Source organism: Microcaecilia unicolor, chromosome 1 (assembly GCF_901765095.1).
Source record: "Microcaecilia unicolor chromosome 1, aMicUni1.1, whole genome shotgun sequence".
NCBI lineage: Eukaryota > Metazoa > Chordata > Amphibia > Gymnophiona > Siphonopidae > Microcaecilia > Microcaecilia unicolor.
The window spans coordinates 262,194,197-262,219,401 of record NC_044031.1 but is presented as its reverse complement, the minus strand read 5'-3'; the positions used below and the strand labels follow the sequence as shown (position 1 = coordinate 262,219,401).

General features: G+C 42.5%; 1 protein-coding gene across 2 annotated transcripts in view; it reads left to right on the top strand.

Annotated features, from left to right (window-relative positions):
- OSBPL10 (oxysterol binding protein like 10) overlaps positions 1-25,205 on the top strand; it is a 407,162-nt gene that overhangs the window by 113,373 nt on the left and 268,584 nt on the right. The window lies entirely within an intron of this gene.

The following is a 25,205-nucleotide window of genomic DNA, read 5'->3' as shown; positions in this document are numbered from 1 at the left end:
GTGAGGTCATACTGGTCAGTAACAATGGACAGTAGCACTGGTTACTAACCTGGACAGTAACAAAGTGTCAGCTTTAAAACTCATAACAGACAGCAGTGGTGACTTAGCTTTTTCATTGGCAAGGCTCTACGGAGCCTCACCGTTTCAATGTGTCGCTTCTTCAGGGGCCGCCAAACATTAAAACAGCGCTAAGAATTCACCATCTTACGTACTTATACCACTGCCTAGCGATCATGCTTTACTTCAGTAGCCATTAGTACTGCTATGTGACAGATAAGGCACTGACAAAAACTGAAATCTGTTCCTCCTTGTTTTCACTTGAATACTTAGTTGAAATATTCAGTTGGAACAATTTTTAAAACATAGCTTGCCATTTAGTACTTCCTTCAAACAATGGTATTCATTCTCATATCTTTGCAGTCCTTTGAGACCTAAATAATTGTACTGAACAATTGGGCAGACTCAGTAAAGGTAAGGGTAATGCATTTGATATGCATATGGTACAACCAAAGCAGTTTATGTATTATATAAAGGTAAAGGGTCAAAGAGGTCATGGATTTGATATATCGCTGTTCTGTGGTACAGCTAAAGGGGTTTTACTTATTATATACAGGTACTTTCTATGTTTCTAGTGGGCTCACAATCCATGTTTTGTACCTGGGGCGATGGAGGGATAAGTGACTTGCTGAGGGTCACAAGAAGCCACAGTAAAAACAACTAATATCAAAACGGACTTCCAGAAGCCAATGTAGTGGCCCAGAAGCAGTGCAGCCATGCAGAAGCCCTGGGTTGTTTCCAAGTCCTGTCTCTGCCCAGGTCAGTTGGGGCTACAGTCAGCATTCATAATCCCTGTTAGAGGTTCTCTCCCATTGCTTATCAGCAACACCTATTGGCTAAACTTGGGGTGCATATGTACTGAACTTTGAAGGGAGCCTGGTCTCCCTTGGCTCCTGACTGGGGTCTGTGACTGGGATAGACTGGAAGGATGCTAAAAATGAAATATGCTGACCAGCCTTGTTGTTCTTGAAGTGAAAATACTGTTTGGACATTTGTATAAACTACAGTTATCTCATTGTCTCTAGGTTTCCTCTTGTGTTTCTACAAGTGAAGCAACAAAAGGCTACTTCCTTTTGATTAATTTGTTTTTCCTTCTTGGTGAAATGGTTTTGGAAGTGAAGACTGAAAGCTGAGCAGCATTTATCTGCTGTGACTGCGGCTCCAAGGGAAACAGGTCCTACTGCTGAACTTCAGAGGTCAAGATGTTTGTTTTTAACTTAAAACAGAAACAGTGGGAGCCTGGGGATAGTTTATCTGAGCTGTTCTACTGTGTTACTAAGGGAAGAGGCACATCTTTAATGCCCTACCTGTGGACAGCACACTCTCCATCTTTTTCCACCCATATAGTACTCTCATCCAGGCAATGTTGTTTATCTAAAAGCATCTCCATTCCCTCTCAATAATAATATTTAGTTATATTCTGCATTATCTAAGCATTCTAAGTGGATAACAAAATAACAAACAACAATTGAAAACAAACGTAATAACAATCGTAACATCGACAATAAAACAAAGTAAAAACATTTATCAGCTCTCTTTGTGAGTTCTCCGCTGTATAATATCAGTAATCTGGTCAACTATCCAAAAACATATTCTTCTCCTTTTTATCTGGCTGAGCTAAGCTTCCTAGTTCTCCTCTGACAGAGTGGTCTGACTCTTTCAAAGCTCTTCTTTCTCCTTGACATGGCAGCCTACTTTTCTGGAACTCTGTAGGTGGGTGTCCAGGCACCCTTTTCTCAAAAACTGAGGTGCACCTGGAAAAGGCACACAGAGGAGAGTCGTTCCAAAGCAATTTAACTGGTTAGTGCTGCTGTCCAGGGCGGAGTTGGCACTTATGTAGTTAAGTGCCAATATTCAGCACTTAACCATTTAAGTTAATTGGACAAATCAGACTGCATATCTGTACCTCGTCAGAAGAAATTATACGATGTGATACCCACCAGTGAGCCTTCTCAAGTGTAGCCTCCACGTTCTGGAATTTACTCCCAGAGGGGCTACTTATAACTCGAGACTACCTCTACTTCAGGAAGCAGGTGAAAGCCTGGCTCTTCTCCCAAGCCTTTAATACGTAGGGTGACTGACTATACACCCATTCTGCACCTGGACTAGCTTGCTACACGCACTCAGGCTCATTTTTGAAAGAGATGGACATCCCAAAAGTGACATAAATCGACACTTGGACGTCCATCTCACAGAGACGTCCTAATCAGTATAATCGAAACCCGATTTTGGACGTCTTTCTCAGAAGTCCGTCGCAAGGATGTCCAAATCTCAAGGGGGTGCATCGGAGGCATGTTCGAGGTGGGACTTGGGCCGTTCCTAAGACTTGGACATCTTTGAGCCATAATGGAAAAAGCAAAGACGTCCAGGACTAAAACTTGGATGTTTTCACCCAGACCTGTTTTTATTACAAATAAGGCACAAAAAGTTGCCTGAAATGACCAGATGACCACTGGAGGGAATCAGGGATGACCCCCCCCCCGTTACTCCCCCAGTGGTTACTAACCTCCTCCCACCCTCAAAAAACATGATTAAAAATATTACTTGCCAGCCTCAAAAGTCGTACTCGGGTCCATGACAGTGCATGCAGGTCCCTGGAGTAGTATAGTAGTAGGTGCAGTGCACTTCAGACAGGTGGACCCAGCCCCCCCCCCCTTACATTTGTGGAGGAACCAGCGAGCCCTCCAAAACCCACCAGAAACCCTCTATACCCACATATAGATGTCCCCCTTCACCCGTAAGGGCTATGGTAATGGTGTACAGTTGGAGGATAGTGGGTTTTGGGGGGGGGGGGGGGGGCTCCTCCCACATCCAAAAGGCTTGAATTTGGACGATTTAGACTTGGACATCTTTGGTTTTAAAAATGGCTGAAAATCAAAGACGTCCAAATCCAAGGACGTCCATCTTTTTTTGAAAATGACCTTTTCCCCGCCTCCGAATTTGGACGTTCTTCAAAGACGTCCAAATTCCAACTTAGACGTTTCTTTCAAAATTGCCCCTCACTGTAACTTAGATCAATTCCTTATCTCTTGCTTAACTATACAAAGAAGTTGCCATGACTTTAACTAACCATCAAATTATCCCAACTAACTCTGTACCATGCATCTTGTTCCCATTATATCTGCTCTTGGTCCCTCAATTATATGGTAAGCCGTACTGTGGAAAATCTTTAGCATCATATCTATGTTAGTTGAATGTTCTAATGCATGATTAGGTGTATCATTAGTATTATGCTAACATTGTATTATATCTCTGGTATTTGAATTCCAGTGCTGTTAAATGTGTATATTTTTGATCCTGTGTCATGGTAGTTCTATTATTAGGTTTCAATTTACTCCTTTCAAGTTTACCTGATTTATTGTATTTATGTTTATTCTTGGTTATTTTACTATTGTTATGCTGTTAGCAAAATTTGAAATTTGATGTAAAACTGTACCTGCTGTACACCGTCTTGGATGAATCTCTTCATAAAGGCGGTTAATAAATCCCAATAAGTAAGTAAGAAAGACTTGGTCCTATCTTTATCTGGTTTTACCTAGGCAGTTCCGTGCTGCATATTGCACTTAACTGCAAAAGTGATAGCTGGCTGCATATAACTGGATATTTAATGCTATTACATGTTCTGACACTGATGCTCCAATGATCAGAAGCAAACGCGGGTGCTACAGGCCATTAGCGCCCGCATTAGTAACCGCAGAATGTTCAGAGGCTCTAGTGTGGGAAACAACGATCTTCCTTTGGATCAGACCTCCCTGTCTGACCACACTCCTCTCCCAAAGGAGTACCTCTCTGGCTACCACCTTTGGCTTCAAACATGCTCTTTCCTTTTCCTGCTCCCAACCTGGGATCCCTATGTCCACCTGGAGCACTCCTCTTTCTCACGGGTAATACTGGAATTTGCAGAAACCACTTCTTTGGTCAGCCTTGATTTCTTCAACCTATCCAGGACACCCCCCCTCTCCACAAGGATTTTGGCGGGGTAGAGGCAACCAAAGACCTTGTGTAGTCCCCATCAACATTATTTATCAGCTCCTAACTTCTCCTCTACAACTCAACAACCAGAATTGTTTTCCTTTGTTACGTACCTAGGAACCCACCCCCTTGGGCTGGATCCTTTACCACCCCCAGCTACAGAACCCTCCCCTCAGTAACTCTGGAGAATTCTCTCGGGTTCTTTAGTAATCCCCATTATAATGAAGGATTACACCTGCTTACACATTCATTATAAGAACACAATCATAGTTATCAAACATTCACCAACTGTGATGCGTATGTTCGTTACAATTGCAGTTAGTTATATTCAGACAAGTAAAAGAGGCCTGTTTCTGACAGAAATGAAACGGGCGCTAGCAAGGTTCCATGCCCCCCTCTCCCTACCTCCCTCCCTCCCTCTCTCTCCTTCGAGTTCCAGCCCTCCTCTCCTTCGAGTTCCATGCCCCCCTCCCTCCCTCCCTCCCCTTCAAGTTCCAGGACTGCCCCCTCCTTTTTGAATTCCAGGACCATCCCCCCTCCCTCTCTCCCTCCCTCTCCTCCCCTCCCCTCCAAGTTCCATGCCTCCCTCTCCTCCGAATTCCACACCCCTGCGCCTCCCTCCCTCCCCTCTCTCTCTCTCCCCTCCGAGTGCAAACACGATCTGTCCTCTGCCTGGCCCTCGCCTTCCTAAGTGCCAGCTGTAATTTAAAAATTCTTACCTCGGGGTCTGGCGTCAGCAATGAAGTCAAGCGGCGCTTCAGCCTGCCTTACCATCTGCCTCAGCTCTGCCTCTGGTCCTGCCCTCATTTCCTGTTTCCGGAAGGGCGGGACCAGAGGCAGAGCTGAGACAGATGCGCGGGCTTAATATGTTTTGAGTAATAGCCTCGGTGGATGAGGGAGGGGGGACGGGACGCTGTAATAAGTTTATGGAACCAAGGGGGCGGTGGGCTGAAAAAGTTTGGGAATCACTGATGTAGCCAATAAGAACAGTGGAGTTGCCTGTGTTTCTTGATTACTGGTCTCCAGCCAAACAGATCGATGATGAGTTGGACCACTTCAAAGCAGAAGCTTTTTGCAATTCTTGTCTCTACCACAACAGACTGCTGGTCATCCCATGGAAAACTTTACGTTGGGGTGACTGTCCACTGGATTGACAGAGTCTTTAGAGAGGAAGTCTTCTTGTCTGGCCTCAAGACTTGAAGGGTTCCCACACATTGACGTTCTTGTGTCAGTTCTCAAAGATATTCAAACAGAGTTTGCCATCAGATGAAAAATTGATAGAACAACAGACAAAGATTCCAACTTTGTGAAACTGCTTTTGTAATTGAAAACAAAAAAACCCCACAAGGGAGAGGTAAAAATGCATGACAAATAAAAGAAGAAGCAATCCCTATCAAAAAAGGTAAAACTTGAAGTACAATAGGGGTACATTTTTTATAAAAGGCATATGCCAATTAAAATTGTTTTTATGTGACAAGGGAGAATTCAGTATAGGCTGCACCTGCAGCAGAGATCACTTTTCCGTGAACCAAGCCGATAAATGGCTCACATACCTCTGTATACATCACCATTCCCCCTTGGTTAAGTGATAAACGTGCAAAAACCTAACACCTGCAGCAGAGCTCATTTTTTCATGAACCAAGCCGATAAACGGCTCATGTGACCACTGTATACATCACCGTTCCCCTTTGGTTAAGTGATAAATGTGCAAAAACCTAACACTTATAATTAATCTTTGGTCCCAAGTTGTACTACAGTCCAGGAAATAAGTTCAAAAACGCTATCAATAGGCAACGGTGGGTGGTAAAGGAGGTAGGTAGGCGACGGCAGGGGTTGAGAGGGTTGTCGGCGGGGGGGGGGGGGGGTCAAAGTTCATGGTGGTGCTGGCGGTGGCGGGGGTGTTGGCAATGGCAGGTAGGGGGGGGGGGGTCGGCAGCGCCAGGGGGGGCTAAAATGTGCCCCCTCACCTCGGGCTCTGGACCCCCCTCCCACCAAAGTCTGGCTACGCTCCTGAGTGACAGTCATTTTCAAAATTTAGTTTCTTCTAAATGCAAAGTGGATTGAATTGTAGAGCAATAAAGTTGTTGGGATAAAAATGTTAATAATATTTGCATTCATTGTAGTACATTTTTTAATGTGTTTTTCATTGTACTTTTTATGTTTCAATAGTTTTTTATTGATGGTAACATAGAAGATACAAAAACATCAAATTGAAACAGCGGTAATACCCAAACACTATGATTAGCAAAGACTCACACTTTCATTGTTCTACACCATCAAATACAGTTTTTAAGTAACCCCACCCCTCCCCACCCCCTCCCCACCTTTCACCTCTGAAGAGAGCACACAACGATCTCTCTGCCCAAACCATCCCCCTATCCTCACCCCCCCCCCCCATCCCATCTTCCCCTTGACTAGATAGTTCGTGTCACTGTACTTTTAATTAAGTATTTTGACCTGTTACATTGAATAACACTGCTTATGAGGTATTTATATTTTCAGATTCAGAAAGTTCTTTGCATGAATTAGTGTGGTAGCTGAGTTGGTCTACTTAAATACACAGAAATATAGATCAACAAACAAAACAAAAAATGAAAGCCATATCTAACTTAATTCTCTTCTTTTAAATTGCATGGAGGAGGAGGATGTTCAGACTACTGACACACTTCATTCGATCCTGTCTTTCTGTTGTGAAATCTAAGGACATTATTTCATTATACTAAGTGTTCTTGTGTCATACAAAGGGCAGCCTCACAGCTAACATTGATTCAGAAGAGGAACCAAGAGCTTCAAGTTAATCTTAGTGAAAATAGTTGGGCAGGTAGATACAAATCAACCCATACTATCTTAGAGTTCCTTTTACGAAGCTGCAGTAAGCACTAACACTTGCTTATTGTAGTGTTAGTGTTTTTGGTCCATTTTCGGAGAAAAAAAACGTCCAAGTGCAAAACGCACAAAATCAAGCCATTGGAATGTAGGAGGAGCCGGCATTTTTAGTAGACTGGTCCCCCTGACATCCCAGGAAAGCAATAGGGCACCCTAGGGGGCACTGCAGTGGACTTCTTAAAATGCTCCCAGGTACATATCTCACCATTGCTCTCTTACCTTGTCTGCTGTGTCCCCCCAAATCAACTCAAAACTCACTACCCCCAACTGTATGCCACTACCATAGCCCTTACAGGTGAAGGGGGCACCTATATGTGGGTACAGTGGGTTTCTGGTGAGTTTTGGGGTGCTTACAGTTTCATCCTCAAGTGTAACAGGTAGGGGGAGGTAAGAGCCTGAGTCTACCTGTCTGCAGTGCACTGCACCCAACACTAGACTACTCCAGGGACCTGCATGCTGTGCTAATGGACCTGAGTATAACATCTGAGGCTGGCATAGAGACTTGCAAGTAATGTTTTTCATCACATTTTTGGGGGGTGGGTTAGAGACCACTGGGGGAATAAGGGGAGGTCATCCTTGATTCCCTCCAGTGGTCATCTGGGTAATTAGGGCAGCTTTTTGTGCCTTATTCGTTATAAAAAGAGGTCTAGCTCAAAACGTGTTAGTCCTGGATGATTTTATTTTGTTCCATTGTGGCTGAAAAACGACTTAAGTCTTAGGAACTCCCAAGTCCCGGCCCGAACACTCCCCTGACACGCCCCCTTGAGATTTGGACTTACTTCTGGTGGACTTCATATAAAAACATCTAAAAATAGGTTTTGAAAGTATTGATTTGGATGTTTTTGTGAGAAAAATGTCCAAATGCTGCTTGAGAGTTATATTTATATGACTGGGTTTGGTACTCTCTTTCCTTTCATTGGTGATATTATTATTATTATTATTATTTTACTATTATTTGTTACATTTGTACCCCACATTTTCCCACCTATTTGCAGGCTCAATGTGGCTTACATAGTACCGTAGAGGCGATTGCCAATTCGGTTGATAACAAATACAAAGCTATGTTAAGGTCAAATGAGGTAGATGTGAATCAGGCGTCATTAGGTCAAGAGGAATGAGAATAGTAGATTGTCCAGTACGATCATTGGTTGTGCTGTGTTGCTGGGTATGGGGATTTACGTTGGATTGGTGGGATAGGCCTTTTTGAAGAGGTGAGTTTTTAGTGATTTCCTGAAGTTTAGGTGGTCATGGATTATTTTCACAGCATTTGGGAGTCCATTCCATAGTTGTATGCTTATGTAGGAGAAGCTAGATGCGTAAGTTGTTTTGTATTTTAGTCCTTTGCAGTTTGGGTAATATAGGTTTAGGTAAGATGTGATGATCCGATTCTGTTTCTGGTTGGTAGATCTATGAGGTTTGTCATGTATCCTGGGACTACACCATAGATAATTTTGTGGACCAGATTTTGAAGATGATCCGTTCTTTGACTGGGAGCCAATGCAGCTTTTCTCGAAGGGGTTTAGCGCTTTCGAATCGTGTTTTATCATATATCAGTCTGGCTGCTGTGTTTTGGGCAGTCTGGAGTTTTTTTTGTGAGTTGTTCTTTACATCCCGCATAGATTCCGTTGCAGTAATCTGCATGGCTTAGGACCATTGATTTTATTAGGTTTCGAAAAGTTTCCCTCGGGAGGAAAGGTTTTATTCATTTGAGTTTCCACATTGAATAGAATATTTTCTTTATTACGGTATTTAACATATTTAACGTATTTTACGATATATAACAAATGCTGCTTTATGCCACTTTTTAGATGTTCTTCTGTTTTGAAAATGAGCCCAATAGTAACATAGTAGATGATGGCAGATAAAGACCTGTGTGGTCCATCCAGTCTGCCCAACAAGATAAACATATTGTATGTGCTACTTTATATGCATACCTGACCTTGATTTGTCCTTGCCATTTTCAGGGCACAGACCGTAGAAGTCTGCCAGCACTAGCTTTGCTTCCCAATTACCGGTGTTGCCACCCAATCTCTGCTAAGCGTCCGTGGATCCATTCCTTCTGAACATGATTCATTTGTGTTTATCCCATGCATTTTTGAATTCTGTTAATGTTTTCATCTCCACTACCTAATGTGGTGGAGATGAAAACCTAATATGAAATCTCTACTAGAAAATACTGCCTTACAACTAAGAGTCTACCAGCCATGGTATGAACATTTCTCCCCTGAGGCATGTGTTGGTCTGGAGAAGTGCAGCGCTGTATTATCGGTATACTTTCCTTCGTGCATGGTTATGAAGATTAATTGTGAGGCACACCTCAAATATGCAGCTCTGGTGCCAAGTGGCTTTCATTTCCCGAGCAGTCTGTGGCAAGTGTGAGTTTTTAATTCTCATTTGTGGCTGGCTGCATAACATTCCTGTAATAACTACAGTATGCAGTGTACTGCTACAGAAAATGAGAGAAGCGGGGGTGTCCCGTGGTAGCTCTCAGAACACTGCAGAATCATAAAAATCATAACCCGACATGGCCATGTTTTGCCGCACCAAGGGCTGCAGCAGAGGGTATAATACCTTGGAGTGGTTGTGTCACCAAAAGCAACTCTAAGATAAAGATACTCGAAGTGGCAACAGCTCTTCTGGGGCCGATTCTTAAAGCTGGATGCTAAGCCCACAGTGCAACAACACTGCCAAAAAATAGCTCAGGGACACTCGAAGGAATCGGTGTGCAAATGATATACGCACTTACGCCTAGGTTTACTAAGTGGTGCTCTGGGTGCATTAGCGTTTGTAACACGGGTAAGCACATTAAACACATACACCCATAGAAATGTATGGGCACGTTAGCGTTTAACGTGCCTTAAATTTACTGGTGCGTTAAAAACGCCAACACACCTTAGTAAACATACCCCTTAATTTGCGCTAGTAAACCAAAAGTAGAGGGACTGACTTAGCTGGACTGAAATGCTATCACTCCGCACGCCTCCTTTCCTGTTGGTAGGCCATGGGATTACACTGCCAGTGTAACTGTGGTCTGCTTACCACTACTACTACTTGACATTTCTAAAGCGCTACTAGGGTTACGCAGCGCTGTACAATTTAACATAGAAGGACAGTCCCTGCTCAAGGAGCTTACAATCTAAAGGACAAATGTACAGTCAGTCAAATAGGGGCAGTCTACATTTCCTGAAAGGTATAAAGGTTAGGTGCCAAAAGCAACATTGTAGAGGTGGGCTTTGAGCAAGGATTACCCTGGTGTAGCACTCTCATTCTCCTACACTAATTCATGCAGCATAGTCCTCTTTCTTTTTTTGGTTAATGATTAATCCTTGTTTGTCATGGTTGTGTTTTTTTTGTATTGAGATTGTGTTCTTTTAGCTTAAGCAGGGGCGTAGCCAGACCTCACGGTAGGAGGGGGCCAGAGCCCGAGGTTGGGGGCACATTTTGAGTGCCGCCTTGCTTCCCCTCACAAACAAATACCTTTGCTGGCGGGGGTCCCCAACCCACGCTAGCTGAAGCCTTCTTCAGCGCCAGTCTCTGGCGCAGCCGCATTCGCTGCCCTGCTCTTCTTTCTTCTTGCTCCTCCAGTGCACGCTGACGCTCCTCAGTTTCACGTAAAGGAGCGTCAGCGTGCACAGGAGGAGCAAGAAGAAAGAAGAGCAGGGCAACGAACGCTGCTGCGCCGGAGACCGGCGCTGAAGAAGGCTTCGGCTGGTGGGGGGTTGGGGACCCCCGCCAGCCAAACCAGGGGCCCGGATGAAATTTGCAGGGGCCCAGGCCCCCGTGGGCCCCCCCCATAGCTATGCCCCTGACCATAAGATGTCTTCTCTGCGTGGAAAGTATGGCTGAACTGAATATTTGTATATATTTGGCCAAATAGGGATTTAAATTCAAATACGAATAATCTGGGGCTCTACTGTGCTAAATCCTACTGAAATAAATACTTGATCTCTGATTTCACTTGATTCTTTTATTATTAGTTAGTTTAAGCTCAGTGCCTCCTTATTTGTATTTAGCCAAATAGTAAAATATGCTGTTCGGTTCAGCTGTAGTGTAAAATCTTGCTTTAGAAATGAAACTCATTTTTCAGACTGCTCTGGTGTTAACTTCCAAAGTCCAGTGCTTTGTCTGCTGGTTGTGCTTTTCATCTCATGCTCTTTCTAAAGTGAAAGGACGCCGCCAGTGTTGCATATGGGCTTAAAAGTTTACAAATGTTTCTGTCAGTGTTGCTGTTGCTGAAATCGTACTATTGATGTTTTGGGGACGAAGAAACACCAAACAGGAGTGTATACTTAAAACATGTATTGATTTTCCTGGCTTACTTTAATATTCTTGATGTCGGTCCACTAATTTCACTTATACTAATTGCTTCAGTTACTCAGCCTGTCTTCCAGAAAGTGAAGTAGCTCTCTCCCTCTTTTGGCAGCACTTGGGTATGGTAGTGCTAACGCCATGACAATACCACTAGAGGCCTAGAGCCATCATTTTGCAAGTAGGTGGGCACTTTATTTTTTTACAGGATGCCGCAGGACAGCTAAATAGCTTGGTGAAGTAATGATGTACGTCACTCAAGACAGGATTTTTAGGCACTCCATAATCCCAGTAGCTGACTAATGTGCACAGAGGGGAATGAATTGCCAGCCAAGTAATTGCAATGATTGCACCCTGTATTTAAAGTGTGGAGCGTCAATAATGCTATTACCTGATAGTTAGATGAAAGGGACTCATCTGATTCGATAGGCCAGGATTCCTGTTTAACCCAGGATCTGTGTGTTCTCTCGGGTAGCCCATGCTGCCCCAGTAAACACATAATCACTGTGGTTAAAGAGGCTTGGAGATGGGAATACTTACGGATTTGCAGTCTGATTTGTCACTACCTCCTGTGCTTACCTCAGACGTTAGTTCTGATTTTTCATTTTATTACACTTTAGAGGCACTATTATCATAGCCTTAGTGACTTAAGATAAATCATCAGATTACAGATTTGTAAATATATTCTCAATGCTTAATTAAAACACAATCCCCTGCCATTCCCCTCATACTTTATATCATAATTGACCATAAATGCAAGTAAAATACATGCTTGAGAAACAGTCTAATATTTGGCATTAATGTCACCTTAAAGAGGGTGCCACCAAAGCAAAAGCTCAGTTACACCCTATTCCCTGACAGAATCGCCAACCTCCTATCCTGAGCTGATCAGAGAAGTGGGCCAAAAAATATACTTGTACCAATTACTGAAAAATATACAGGTGGCGTTTCCATTTAAATTTTAAGTTCATATAATAACTTTATGAATTCTAACCCTCACTAGGAGCCAATGCAAAGACTGAAGCATTGGGATAACATGCTCCCTAAACTTCAAATCCCTCAGTAATCTTGCTACTATATTTTGAACCTATGTAACTCTCTTCTTGTGGCAGAGCCTAATAAACCAGTCTTAAAAAACCCAAAGCTTGAACCACTATGCGCTGATTCTCCATTGATTAAATACAGTTGTACCTGGTGGATCATGTGTAAATTATCAAAACGTATACCCACTAGGCCAAAACTAGATTCTTAAGACAGTTGAGGGTCCAGTTTCCAAGTTTGCTCATACCCTAAACTAACTTCGAATGACGCATGCATAACCTGCTTACCCAAATCCAACAGTTCAGATTTTTTACCATCTAGTTTCAACCTGGTCAGTATTCAACTGGCACTGGTCAAGCTTTTTTTCTAAGCTCTGACTGCTGCTGGCTAAATTAGATCTGGATTTTCAATGCTGGGGATGTCTGGGTACCAGTTTTAAAAGTCCAGGCATGACTCATCCAAAATGTCTTTCCCCCAAAATCTGTTTCATCTTTAAAGTAATGAGCACCCCTCTTCCATGCATCTTCAGTCTAGGAACACCAGAGAAGGCATATCCTTCTGGACGTGTCTGATTCAAAGTTACCACATCATTCCACTGATGATATTATTCAGTAACCAACATTACATCCAACTTTCTATCGAGAGTCATATCATATAACATCTCTACTTTGTTACTCACTGATTGTATAATAACTAACCCAGTCCTTATTTCCTGCCTACTTTTCCCCCATAGTTACAACTAAAGTTTTGTTATAGGTTTTTTTTATAAGATGGGGGTGGGAGGGTTCAATGTGGAAGAAGTGTCTACAATATCCTAGAAGTCAGGGCTAGAACTGATAATAAAAGAATTCACACTGGCTTACTATTCAAGACATACCATTTAATATTTGATTTCCAGGTTAACATCGAATGAGGCTGAATTCAGACTGGTGTTGATTCACTGCCCCTGGTTCATATGAACATAATGGCCCCTGGTCACAGTGTCCACAAACTGTCAAGTAGAAGCCTTGACATGTGGGAGAGGTGAACCCCTCCGTCCACCGTTTCCAAACCTTTTAAGGTGGCATAATCTTGTCTCACTTGCACCTTTTTCTCATTCCTATTGCTCTACCTTTGTTTATGCTCATAAAGTCAAGGCTGACATCACAGGTGGCAGGAAGCAGTGAAGGCAGAAGAGCACCAGTCTGACTTGCATCGCTGGCTGTCATTTTAGTCTCTGATAGGAGGTATGGACCAAGCCCCTCATCCCCTCCCTCCCCCACACTTTCCCCAGTGCAAATCACCAGCATGTAGAAGAGCAGGTTGGGTGACTTCCCAATTGCTGCTCCCCTGTTCTCAACTCACTAAAGGAACTGATCTATGTGACTTGTAAGCTGTACCTTCAACAGAACCTGCAGAGCCCTGCACTCCTCTTTGGCAGCCCTGCAAATAGCACAAGATCTGTGCCAGGTGAGAGGGTATCCTGTGAATTTGCAGGAACAAATGGGATTTGTATATTCATGCATTAGACTATTGTGTGAGGTATTGTGTCTAGTTCAGCAGTAAAGCTGTGAATCCACACTCTTTTCCTTCCTCTTTTCTTTAGCTCGGATAGGTTTCACCTAGTGGAGGTTGGTCATAGCTTGTCAGCTTTCACACTACAGTATGTTTGTAGCTCTAAGTTGGATGTGGCCTTGACTAAATAAGATCAGCAGCCTGAAACCAGCACACTTCTGATTGTCCGAGGTTGTATTCTATAGTGCACACCTTGGAAACATTGCTTGTAGTGGAACTGGTGTGCATGTACATTAATTATACATAGTCTGTACAAAAGTCCTTGAAGTTTAAGAAAAAGCTAGAGAGTTTCACTTTCCCCACCACAACCACACTAGTTCAGTGATATGCCAGCATATTAATGTACTTGTATATGTTAAAACAGATATACACCAAACTCATGAACTTATTAGTCATTAGCATCCTATATACAGTGGGTCCTACAGCAGAAGTCAATTTAAAGTGCTTCTTAGCACATATAATTTAACATTCATCAGGAGCAGGAGTAACCTAATGGTTACAGCAATGGCCTGAGAACCAGAGAACCCAGGATTCATACCAACCCTTTTTTCTCACTGACACTCCATGTAACCTTGAGCTAATCACTTCAAAGCTGAATGATTGATAGAATCCAAACCCATTTCAGTTTGGCAAGGCAGTAGTTTACACCTGAGGGAAGTCCTCCCCCAAATGCTTCTTAAAAAAATAATAATCCTATGTTCTGACCTTAACCCACTTATGTACTAAGTATGTTCAGAGAGTTAAACCTGGGATTGCTTATTACCAAGAAGAGACTCCAATCCTTAATCCAGTTCTTCATTTAGTACAGTTGATGACAAGGTAAAACAAATTAATCACTTACAGTTTCATTGAGCCAGATTAGGGATTCTGTACATACAGAGTGAGTCTGTCTATGATTAGCCCCTCTCCCAAAGAGGAGGCTGTAAAATATGAAATACTAAAAAAAGTAATAATCACTTCAGCTACAACAGCACAGCTGCAACAGGTGAAAAATCACTAGGGATTACTACTCTGAGAGGAAAAAACAAGCAGCAGTTTATTGCTTCGGTGGGAGAGTTCAAGCTGTCTATATGCTGGATCTATGACCTAGGCACAGCTGCCATATCTTTCAGTTTACCTCGAGTGGAATTGGAGGGAGGGGGGAATCCTGCTCCTCCCAGCATGCCCAGAAGCAAATACAAGTGCCTGACATGGCCATGTTTTGCCAAACATCCAGCTGCATCCGGAGCAAAGAAAACCAGCTAACCCAGGAGGAGGAGGTACACTTGTTACCAGTATTGGTGAAGTATAAGGTTATACACCAGCTGGTTTTCTTTGCACCTGTCGCAGCTGGAGTTTTGGCAAAACATAGCCATTGGATCTAGTAGACCATTTGCCTTCTTGTTTTCTCAACAAGGCAGGCAGTAACAACAATGTTTCAAAAGGCACTGAAAGCAGAACATAGGTGTTCATCAAGGCTAGCCCCATGTAATGGGGGCAGAACATCCTACCTTCCAATTTTCCTCTCTAATGGCAAAAAGGATCTTTCCCTCCACTCAAGTTTGGCAAAAATAAAAAGGCTCTGACCACAATTCTCCCATCCTCCACCCAAACAAATTCACTTCCCCTCACCACTCTTGATCCCACATTCATAATAACAGCTAAAAATCCAATCCCGCCCCAAAGCATTTCTGTATGCTGTGCTGGTACTCTGAGGAGTCAGGGTTATTTTTTTGACAGACTGGAGCAGAAGAGGATATTGGGATGGGATGGAAGTTTCTTCTTTGTCACAGGGGGTAAGGAGGGGGAGGATCATGGATGTTTTTCATCCTATAAGAATAATGGGTGGGTGGAAGGTGAATAAACTTGGATTACATTTTATCCTGTATTTTCAGCACTGTGCTTAGCATGCTTTTCCTATCTCGTGGACCGTGCATAAGTAATAAAACTAATGATTTTCACCCACATTAGTAAAGTGAAGTGTGCAAACGTTTTCTAGTTTGGTTTTAGTACATCTGTCCCAGTGAGTGGTCAAATGACCTTTATAGTCAGTGCACTGAGATCCAACATGCGGTGAGATCATTACTTGGCCTTTTCTGTTGTGCTAAAAATAAGAAGTCCATGCAAATTTCCACAGTATTCCCAGAATGGCACTAATTTGGAAAAGTAAATAATAGGAGAGGTTTCACTGTGCCCTCCCCTCCCTCCCCCCATTACATAAGATGGGATTTTTATTTCATTTAAAATGATTTGAAAGCTTTTATACCTTGTTTGTCCTAATTTCAAGAGCAGAGTGGAGCAGGAATTATTATCCGCAGTCCTCAAGTGCTGCAGACAGGTTCAGTTTTCAGGCTGTGTAAGCTATACAAATTAACCCTTTTCTTAGACTTCATATATAAATATATACATTGTGGATTTCCTGACAACTAAATCTGTTTACTGCATTTGAGAACTTGAGGTGAGGATGCTGGGCCAGAGTCAGTGGAATAACGAAGCAATTTTGAAGTGAGAAGACCTGTAAGGATTTTAAATATTATAATAATTTCAAAAACAAATTGAATATTTATTCAAGTACTATACCTGCCATGGTTATTAGCAGGCTCTTTTTCACTTCTTTCTCACTAGTTGTTTCAGTGACAGAGACTTCTTTAACAAGTTGGCTAAAAGACAAGTTTGTTAGACACACGTTTGTTCCAGAAAAGACATCGTCAACAAAGGTTGTGGCTTCTGTGTGATTCTACTTGAGAACAGACTGCAGGAAGGCTTGATAGCTAGCTAGCGGAGAACGAAGCAAAACTGAAGCACTCTTGCTCTTGGGCTGTCTTAAAACGGACACATTGTACGATAATCAGAACACTCGCTGCCCTCTCCACCATGTTCCTGAAGCAACTCGGGGATGAATTTAACAATTATGCATCACATTTGCATTAATTTTCTTAAAGTGTACATATTCTATGTAATGTAAAATAATTTTACATATACAGAGAGAGGCATTTTCGATATGACATTTAAATCCGACTTTGGACATTTTGCTCTAAATGTTCCAAAAACTGAATAGGAAATATTTCCATATTCAAAACAGACAAGCATTTATCTTTTTGTTTCAAAAATGGCCATTTGCTAGATGTTTTTGTGCTCAGTGTGTTTATCTTTTTGGTCCATTTTTTGAAAAAAAAAAAATCCCTGTCCAAGTGAAAAACGCATAACATCAAGCCATTGGGATGTATGAGGAGGCAGCATTCTTAGTAGACTGGCCACACAGACATCCCAGGACTGCAGTGGGGCACCCTAGGGAGCACTGAAGTGGACTTCATATAAAAGCACCGTTGCTCCCTTATATTGTATGGTTAGCCTTCCATAATCCATCAAAAACCTACCGTCCCAAACTGTACACCACTACAATAGCTCTTAAGGCTGAAGGGGTCACCTATATGTGGGTACAGTAGGTTTTTGGTGAGTGTGGAAGGGCTGACACTTTCTACCACAAGTGTAACGGAGAGTGGGATATGGGCCTAGGTTCTCTCTAAAGTGCACTGTACCAACCACTAGACTACTCCAAGGATCTGCTTGCTGCTCTAATAGGACTGGCTATAACATCTGAAGCTGTCATAGAGGCTGATACTATTATGTCTTTGAGGGGTGGGAGGGGCTCAGTGACCACTGAGAGTGGTCATGCCTTAGTCCCTCCAGCAGTCATCTAAGCATTTAGGTCACCTTGACTTTTTGTTATAAAAACAGGTCTAGATCAAAACATTTAGGTTGTAGCCCCAGACGTTTTTGTTTTGTTCTTTTATGGCAGAAAAACATCCAAGTGTTAGTAATGCCCAAATCCCACCCTCGACATGCCCCCTTGTGATTTGGATGCCCGCCCGACGAACTGCATGCCAAAACATTTAAATAATGAGTTTCAAAAATACCGATTTGAACATTTTAGCAAGAAAATGTCCAAATGCTGCATTTGTGACACTTTTTGAATGTTTTTCTGTTTTGCAAATTTTTTTTGTGCATCAAAGTATTCTTTTTTTCTTTTCTTTCATTCTTCTTTGCTTTTTTTTTCACTTTCCATTGCTTTTTCCTCTTCTGTCCTCTCATACCCTCTGACCCTCAGCCTTTCTTTTACCCTCTATTGCCTTTATCTCTCTAATGTTTGGGAGCGGTCTAATAGAGCAGTGGGTTGAGAACCTGGGGAACTGGGCTTGATTCCCAATGCAGCTCATTATGACCCTGGGCAAGTCACTTAACCCTCCATTGCCTGAGGTACAAAACTTAGATTGTGAGCCCATTAGGGACAGAGAAAATACCTGAATATAATAAATGTAAAACCATTTTGGTTCAAAACCAGGACTAGCCTGAAAGTCTTCCTTCAAAAACTGGGCAGCTTCACAACTGTGGACAGATGAAGCTAAAAAGATACATAATGAAAAGAACATCACAAAGAATAGAGCAAGAAGGGCATATAAAGAATGTTAGGATAGATGTATAGGCAATGCACTAAGACAAAGGAAAGGCGGTATAACAAATCCATGACCTTTTACCTTCTCCTCTCTCTTCTTCCCAGACCCTCTTCATCCCTCTTTGTCCTAGTATGTTGCCTTAACTGTATCTCAAGATTTTGTATATGCCTTTCCTGCTCTGTTCTTTGTGATTATCTTTTTAGCATGTATCTTTTTCATTTCCTCTGTCCAGAGCTGCGAAGTTTCCCAGTTTATGAAGGGAGATTTTTAGGCTAGACGTAGCTTTGAATGTACATCGAATTTTATTCCACCCATTGAGTAGAGAGATGTGGTAGCCGTGTTAGTCTACTTTTCACCTAACCCACCCCTCCCTCATCCTTTCAGACTGTCACTGAAATACTTCGATGTTTCACTTATATATGCTGTTACTTATCAAAATTTGCTTATTTCTGATTTGACGAAGAAGGGCTACCTGCGAAAGCTAATCAAAAAATGTATTAAGTTAGTCCAATAAAAAAAGATATCATCTTATTTTCTTTTCTTTTCTATGTTTTATTTTATTTCTATTCCACCCATTGAAATCAATGCTCCAGGTCCCATTAAGCAATGTTGCTCATTTTTTCCCTAGAGGTACAGTTAGCCAGTCAGGTTTTGGGGATTACTGCAATGAATATGCAGGAGAGAAATTTACATATATTGGAGTTCCATATAGGAAAATACTACTTGGAAAAAATAGACTAAAATAGTTTAAATGGATAGTGTTGATACAGTAAATAAATAAATAAAATGACATAAAAGGTATGTTCAGCACTGCTACTCATACGGTCAAAGGCACTTAAATTAGGGGCCCTTTTGTTATACTTCATTGGGTGCTAACATGCACCAGGTTTGACATCATAATAGAATAAACACTTTAAAAAACAATATTTTATTTAAATGTGGAGCTTATTTTCAGATTTTGCTAATTTTTTAGCCATACGTCCACTAAAAAGTGAGCCCTAGGTGGTATAACAGTGCAGATGAGCCTAGAGGCTATGTAACGGGCATATTATCAAAGCACTTAGCCTTCCAAAGTTCCATAGAAACCTATGGAACTTTGGAAGGATAAGTGCTTTGAAAATGAGCGCTATAGTAACATAGTAGATGACGGCAGAAAAAGACCTGCATGGTCCATCCAGTCTGCCCAACAAGACAAACTCATATGTGCTACTTTTTGTGTATATCTTACCTTGATTTGTAACTGTCATTTTCAGGGCACAGACCGTACAAGTCTGCCCAGTACTATCCCCGCCTCCAGGGGTGTGCTGGTAAATTGTTAACAGGGGGCTCTCTCTCGCCAGCAAAGTAAAAGAGAATTCAGGAGGGGCCCAAGCCCACATTTTGTGATCCATTTGTTAAAGTAGCCATGGAGAACCGGCTCCCAAAATTCTTAAAAACTTAACAAACGGCTCTCGAGAGCCTGTGAGAGCCTGCTCCAGCACACCACTGCCCGCCTCCCAACCACCAGCCCCGCCTCCCACCTCCGGCTCTGGCACAGACCGTATAAGTCTGCCCAGCACTATCCCCGACTCCCACCACCGGCTCTGCCACCCAATCTCGGCTAAGCTCCTGAGGATCCATTTCTTCTGAACAGGATTCCTTTATGTTTATCCCACACATATTTGAATTCCGTTACCGTTTTCCTCTCCACCACCTCCCGCGGGAGGGCATTCCAAGCATCCACCACTCTCTCCGTGAAAAAAATACTTCCTGACATTTTTCTTGAGTCTGCCCCCCTTCAATCTCATTTCATGTCCTCTCATTCTACCACCTTCCCATCTCCGGAAAAGGTTAGTTTGCGGATTAATACCTTTCAAATATTTGAACGTCTGTATCATATCACCCCTGTTTCTCTTTCCTCCAAGGTATACATGTTCAGGTCAGCAAGTCTCTCCTCATACGTCTTGTAACGCAAATCCCATACCATTCTCGTAGCTTTTCTTTGCACTGCTTCAATTCTTTTTACATCCTTAGCAAGATACGGCCTCCGAAACTGAACACAATACTCCAGGTGGGGCCTCACCAACGATTTGTACAGGGGTATTAACACCTCTTTTCTTCTGCTGGTCACTCCCCTCTCTATACAGCCTAACAACCTTCTACTTATGGCCACCACCTTGTCACACTGTTTCTTCGCCTTCAGATCCTCAGATACTATTACCCCAAGATCCCTCTCCCCGTCGGTACCTATCAGACTCTCACCACCTAACACATACGTCTCCCATGGATTTCTTCTCCCTAAGTGCATCACTTTGCATTTCTTCGCATTGAATTTAATTGCCAAGCCTTAGACCAATCTTCTAGCTTTCGCTGATCCTTTTTCATGTTTTCTACTCCCTCCCGGGTGTCCACTCTGTTACAAATCTTAGTATCATCCACAAAAAGGCAAACTTTACCTTCTAACCCTTCGGCAATGTCACTCACTAATATATATGTGTTAGTATAGAAGAAACTGGGAGAAGCTTGGTCGTCCGGGTTATAGGTTGACCAAGTTAAAAAAATAAACACTTTAACTTGAGCATGAATTAACATTGAAATATTTTTTGGCAGGTGAGAGATAGAAGTTGCATAAAATTTGAGGAAGATTAAAGAATAATATTGGTACTTTTTCTTTTTGAGGGATGGGGAAGGGAGTCTATTCCTGTCTGATAGTTTAGTCTTCTATCTCAAACATAGCCTGCTCCTGTTTAGGAATATGGTGCTTTGAACCTTCCATTGTAGCTGCAATTTTTTCCCCTCAAGTTTTCTTTCCATTTTAGCTCTCTGGGGTTTCCCCCTCGGTTTCCATTTCTTCTTGCTTCTCTCTTATAACAGTCATCACAGAACTGGCCAGCTAATATTCAGTGGGAGATAGTCGAATGTTCGTGGTTAGTGTATAACAGCTAACTGGCTATATCTCACATATTCAAGCGCTGGCCACATAGGCATAGACTGGGGGGGCGAGGGGGGGCAATGCCCCCCCAAATGACGACGAGGCACCGCCGCGCCATTAGTTTTTAAAAAAAACACATGCACGCACGCGGTCCTCTCCATCCACTTGGCTTCCCTGCCCTCTCTGTCTGCGTCCCGCCTTCCTCTGATGTCAGAGGAAGGTGGGACGCAGACAGAGAGGGCAGGGAAGCCAAGCGGACGGAGAGGAGCGTGTCCGTCTACCCCTCTCTCTTCCTCCCTCCCTCCGGCGCAGGCAGCAGTCTTTTTCAGCGTTCCTGGCAGCGGTAGCGATGTACACGCTGCCTTCGGCTCTGCCCCAAAGCCTTCTCTTCAAGTTCCTGTTCCCGCATAGGTGGGAACAGGAACTTGAAGAGAAGGCTTCCGGGGCAGACCGAAGGCAGCGTGTACATCGCTACCGCTGCCAGGAACGCTGAAAAAGCTGAAGACTGTTGCCTGCGCCGGAGGGAGGGAGGAAGAGAGGGGGTAAACGGAGTCATGATCTTGGACCTCGCTGGGGGGGGGCAGTAGAAGGAAGATGGATGGAACTGGGAGGGGTGGGGAGCAGAGGGAAGATGGATTGTACTGGGAGGGGTGGGGAGCAGAGGGAAGGAACAGAAGATGGATGAGATTGGGAGAGGTCAGGCACAGCAGAGGGAAGGAGCAGAAGATGGATGGGACTGGGAGGGGTGGGGAGCAGAGGGAAGGAGAAAGAGATGGATGGGACTGGGAGGGGTGGGGAGCAGAGGGAAGGAGCAAGAGATGGATGGGACGGAGGGATGGTGAGCAGAGGGAAGGAACAGAAGATGGATGGGACTGGGAGGGGTGGGGAGCAGAGGGAAGGAGCAAGAGATGGATGGGACTGGGAGGGTGGGGAGCAGAGGGAAGCCTACTGGAAAGAAGACACTGCATAAAACAGAAGACACTGGGACCAAAGCGAATAGAAAAACTAAATGATCAGACAACAAAGGTAGATAAAAGTATTTTATTCATAATTTATTAATTGAAATGTGTCAGCTTTTTTAAATGTGCATCTGTGATATTTTGCCTGTAAATTTCAATTCCTTCCTCCACATTAGCATATTCATTTGCATATGTATATATATATGCAAATGATATGCTAATATGCTCCGCCCATTCTTTGCCCCCCCCAAATGAAACAGTCAAACTACGCCTATGGCTGGCCAGCTAAGTTTTGTGTCTAAACAGCTTCTGTAAACTTAACCAGCCAGTGCTGAATATTCACCTAGCCAGTTAAGATTGAGCCAGCCAAAAAAAACCCCAAAACCCAGATATTCAATGCTGGTCACCAGAAATGGCCCAATATTGAACATCTGGGGTCAGTGGCAATCGCAGCACATATGTGGGCTGACTCCCGTGGTCTGAATATCGGGCCCAGTGTGTGTGTACCCTGAATCCCATCAATTGATAGATATCACATAACAGGGACAAAAGACATCGATTGTCTTTCCTCCCTCTATCATTGCTATGAATGCTGCTTTTGGCAGTATTTCTGCTCACTGTTGGCCTGATGTGCAGTAAGCACAGATGTGTAGGGCTGCCAGCAGGCCATTGAGGCAACCCATCTGATGATCCTTCCAGTTGCTTCCTGATCTAAACAACTGTTTGGACTCTGGGGCATTTGTTTCTGGTTGGAATCATTTCATGGATCTGTTGATCTAACTGGGCAAGACCTTTGCCTTGAATTCTTCTCTGTCCTCATCATCTGAGTTTGTCTTTAAACAGGAATATAGTTGTAAAATACTATCCAGTTTAATATTAGTGCAATATTATTCCTTTATTAGTCAGTAATCCAGTTTTGGTCTGAAGAAGGAGAACTGCATTGGTCATATTTTAAATAAAGTGAAAATCTAGCTATAATCGATATCCATATCAATCTGATGTATAAAAATACTTTTGATTTAATGGAGGGAAAGCCTCAAATAATAGAGGAACACGCCGTCGTTGATAACATCAACATAAGGCAGGTCCTCTAAATCATCTGGATAGAGATATTGTGCTTTATCTTTACAGTCAGACACCACGGACCCTGAGGCAGAATTTCGAAACTTGGGCCGAAGTTGGACCGTGGAGGGTGTTCAATTGACTGTTGAATATAAAAAGATAAGTGCATTTACCGATTAGTGAATATTCAGACGGTTGTTAGTATTTATTTGATAAGTATTTAAGCAGAACAGCTATACTTGTTCTAAGGAGGTTTTTGCTTGTGATGATTTAGAGGACCTCCCTTATATTGATGTTATCAATGACGGAGTGTTCCTCTATTATTTGAGGCTTTTCCTCCATTAAATCAAAAGTATTTTTATACATCAGATTGATATGGATATCGATTATAGCTAGATTTTCACTTTAATGTTTGGATAGCCTTAACAGCTCTATTTTGGTGTTGTTTAGATAGCATATTTTTAATAAACCTGGCATACTTTATAAATGCAATCCAGTTGGCAGGTGGAATTAGCTATACTCATTAGTTTCTTGGTCTCATTCCTTTTTTCCTTTCCTTCCTGTAGAGATGCTGCTGTTTCACGTTTTTGAAAGCTCCTCTAACGTAGCCACTACCATCATTAGGAATCCCAAGTTAATGGTGGTAATGCTTTGCTGAATTTTTTTTTTTTTTAAGCGTGTTCATGAACAGCATGCAAAACTAGAGAAGGGTTGACATTTGTTCAGTTCTCATGTTAGGGGAGCTGAGCTGAATTTCTCTCCCTGGTTGCTTGTATTTGCATATCAGCTGGACCCAGTGTAAGATGAAAGCGTAAAAACCTGCAAACACAATCTAGTCATTGTAAAAGCTTTGTGCATACAATGAGTGTTGATTCTATGAGGGTTAACATTTACATGGTTGTGCATATTCTGTTCTGCTGGAATCTGCTCTTTTATGCTAATTGTTCTCCCACTGTTCGTGTTCCGTTTTAATATTCTTTTTTTTTATTAGTGAATATTATAATTGACTTTTAATTTTTCTTGCAGCTAGATTATATTGTGTGCACAGGTGGTGAAGATATGGGGGGGTGTGCTGAGCTGTGTTACTGAATTGCATTTAATATTTGAATTGTGTATGAGGTTGCAGTGATGCGTGAGTTCGCAGTACTGTAATGTTCTGAACAGCCTGCTTGCAGGGCCAATACTTATTGCATAGATCTTACCACCATGGTTATATATTGGTGCTAGGTGTAGAACATGAGAAAGCTAAGCAAATGTTTTGGAAAAGTACTAAGAAGAGCCATGAATCTAATCAAGGGGACATAGCTTATCTAAACTGGAGACTGGTTACTTTGGAATAAAATAGCAACTGGTTTTCTAGAAAGAGAGGTACCAATAGTCAGATGCAGGGATATCCTGGGTATTGGGGACAAGCAGTGACGTCCCATTGCTCTGAACTCCTACAGTTGTCCACTCCTGCTACCTTCATAACATGAGGAAAAGTATTGAGGAGGGGGGCTAAAAAAGAGACACGTCAAATGTTTCATTCTTACTCCCTTTCCTCTAACACTGATGCTCTTTTCTCTCTCTCCCCATTTTCCCTACTGGTGCTCTCTCTCTCTCCCCCCTCCTTTCTCTCTCTCTCTCTTCCCCCCCTCTCCCCACTTTCCCTACTGGTGCTCTTTTCAGAGTAATTAAATTGTATTGGCATAATCAAATTTATACATGTTGCCAACATAAAATATAAAACATGTAATTTTATAATCATTTTCCACATCTAAAGCATGTTTTAGATATGGAAAATGGTGGTTATAAAAATGTGCATGAATATTCATATATAAAAAGTAGGGATTTAGTGGCCAAAAATGTCATTTTGTTCAGTTTCCTGTGTCCCTTATAGGATTTTTCATTTTATTTGGGGTGATTTTTGTTTTAATTTTGTTTTGGAGGCAATTTTGTCAGCAATGCAGCCTGTTGTCTAATAATGCTCACTATTGCACTCATTGATAATTAGGACCCACTGCTGAACATAAACATATTATT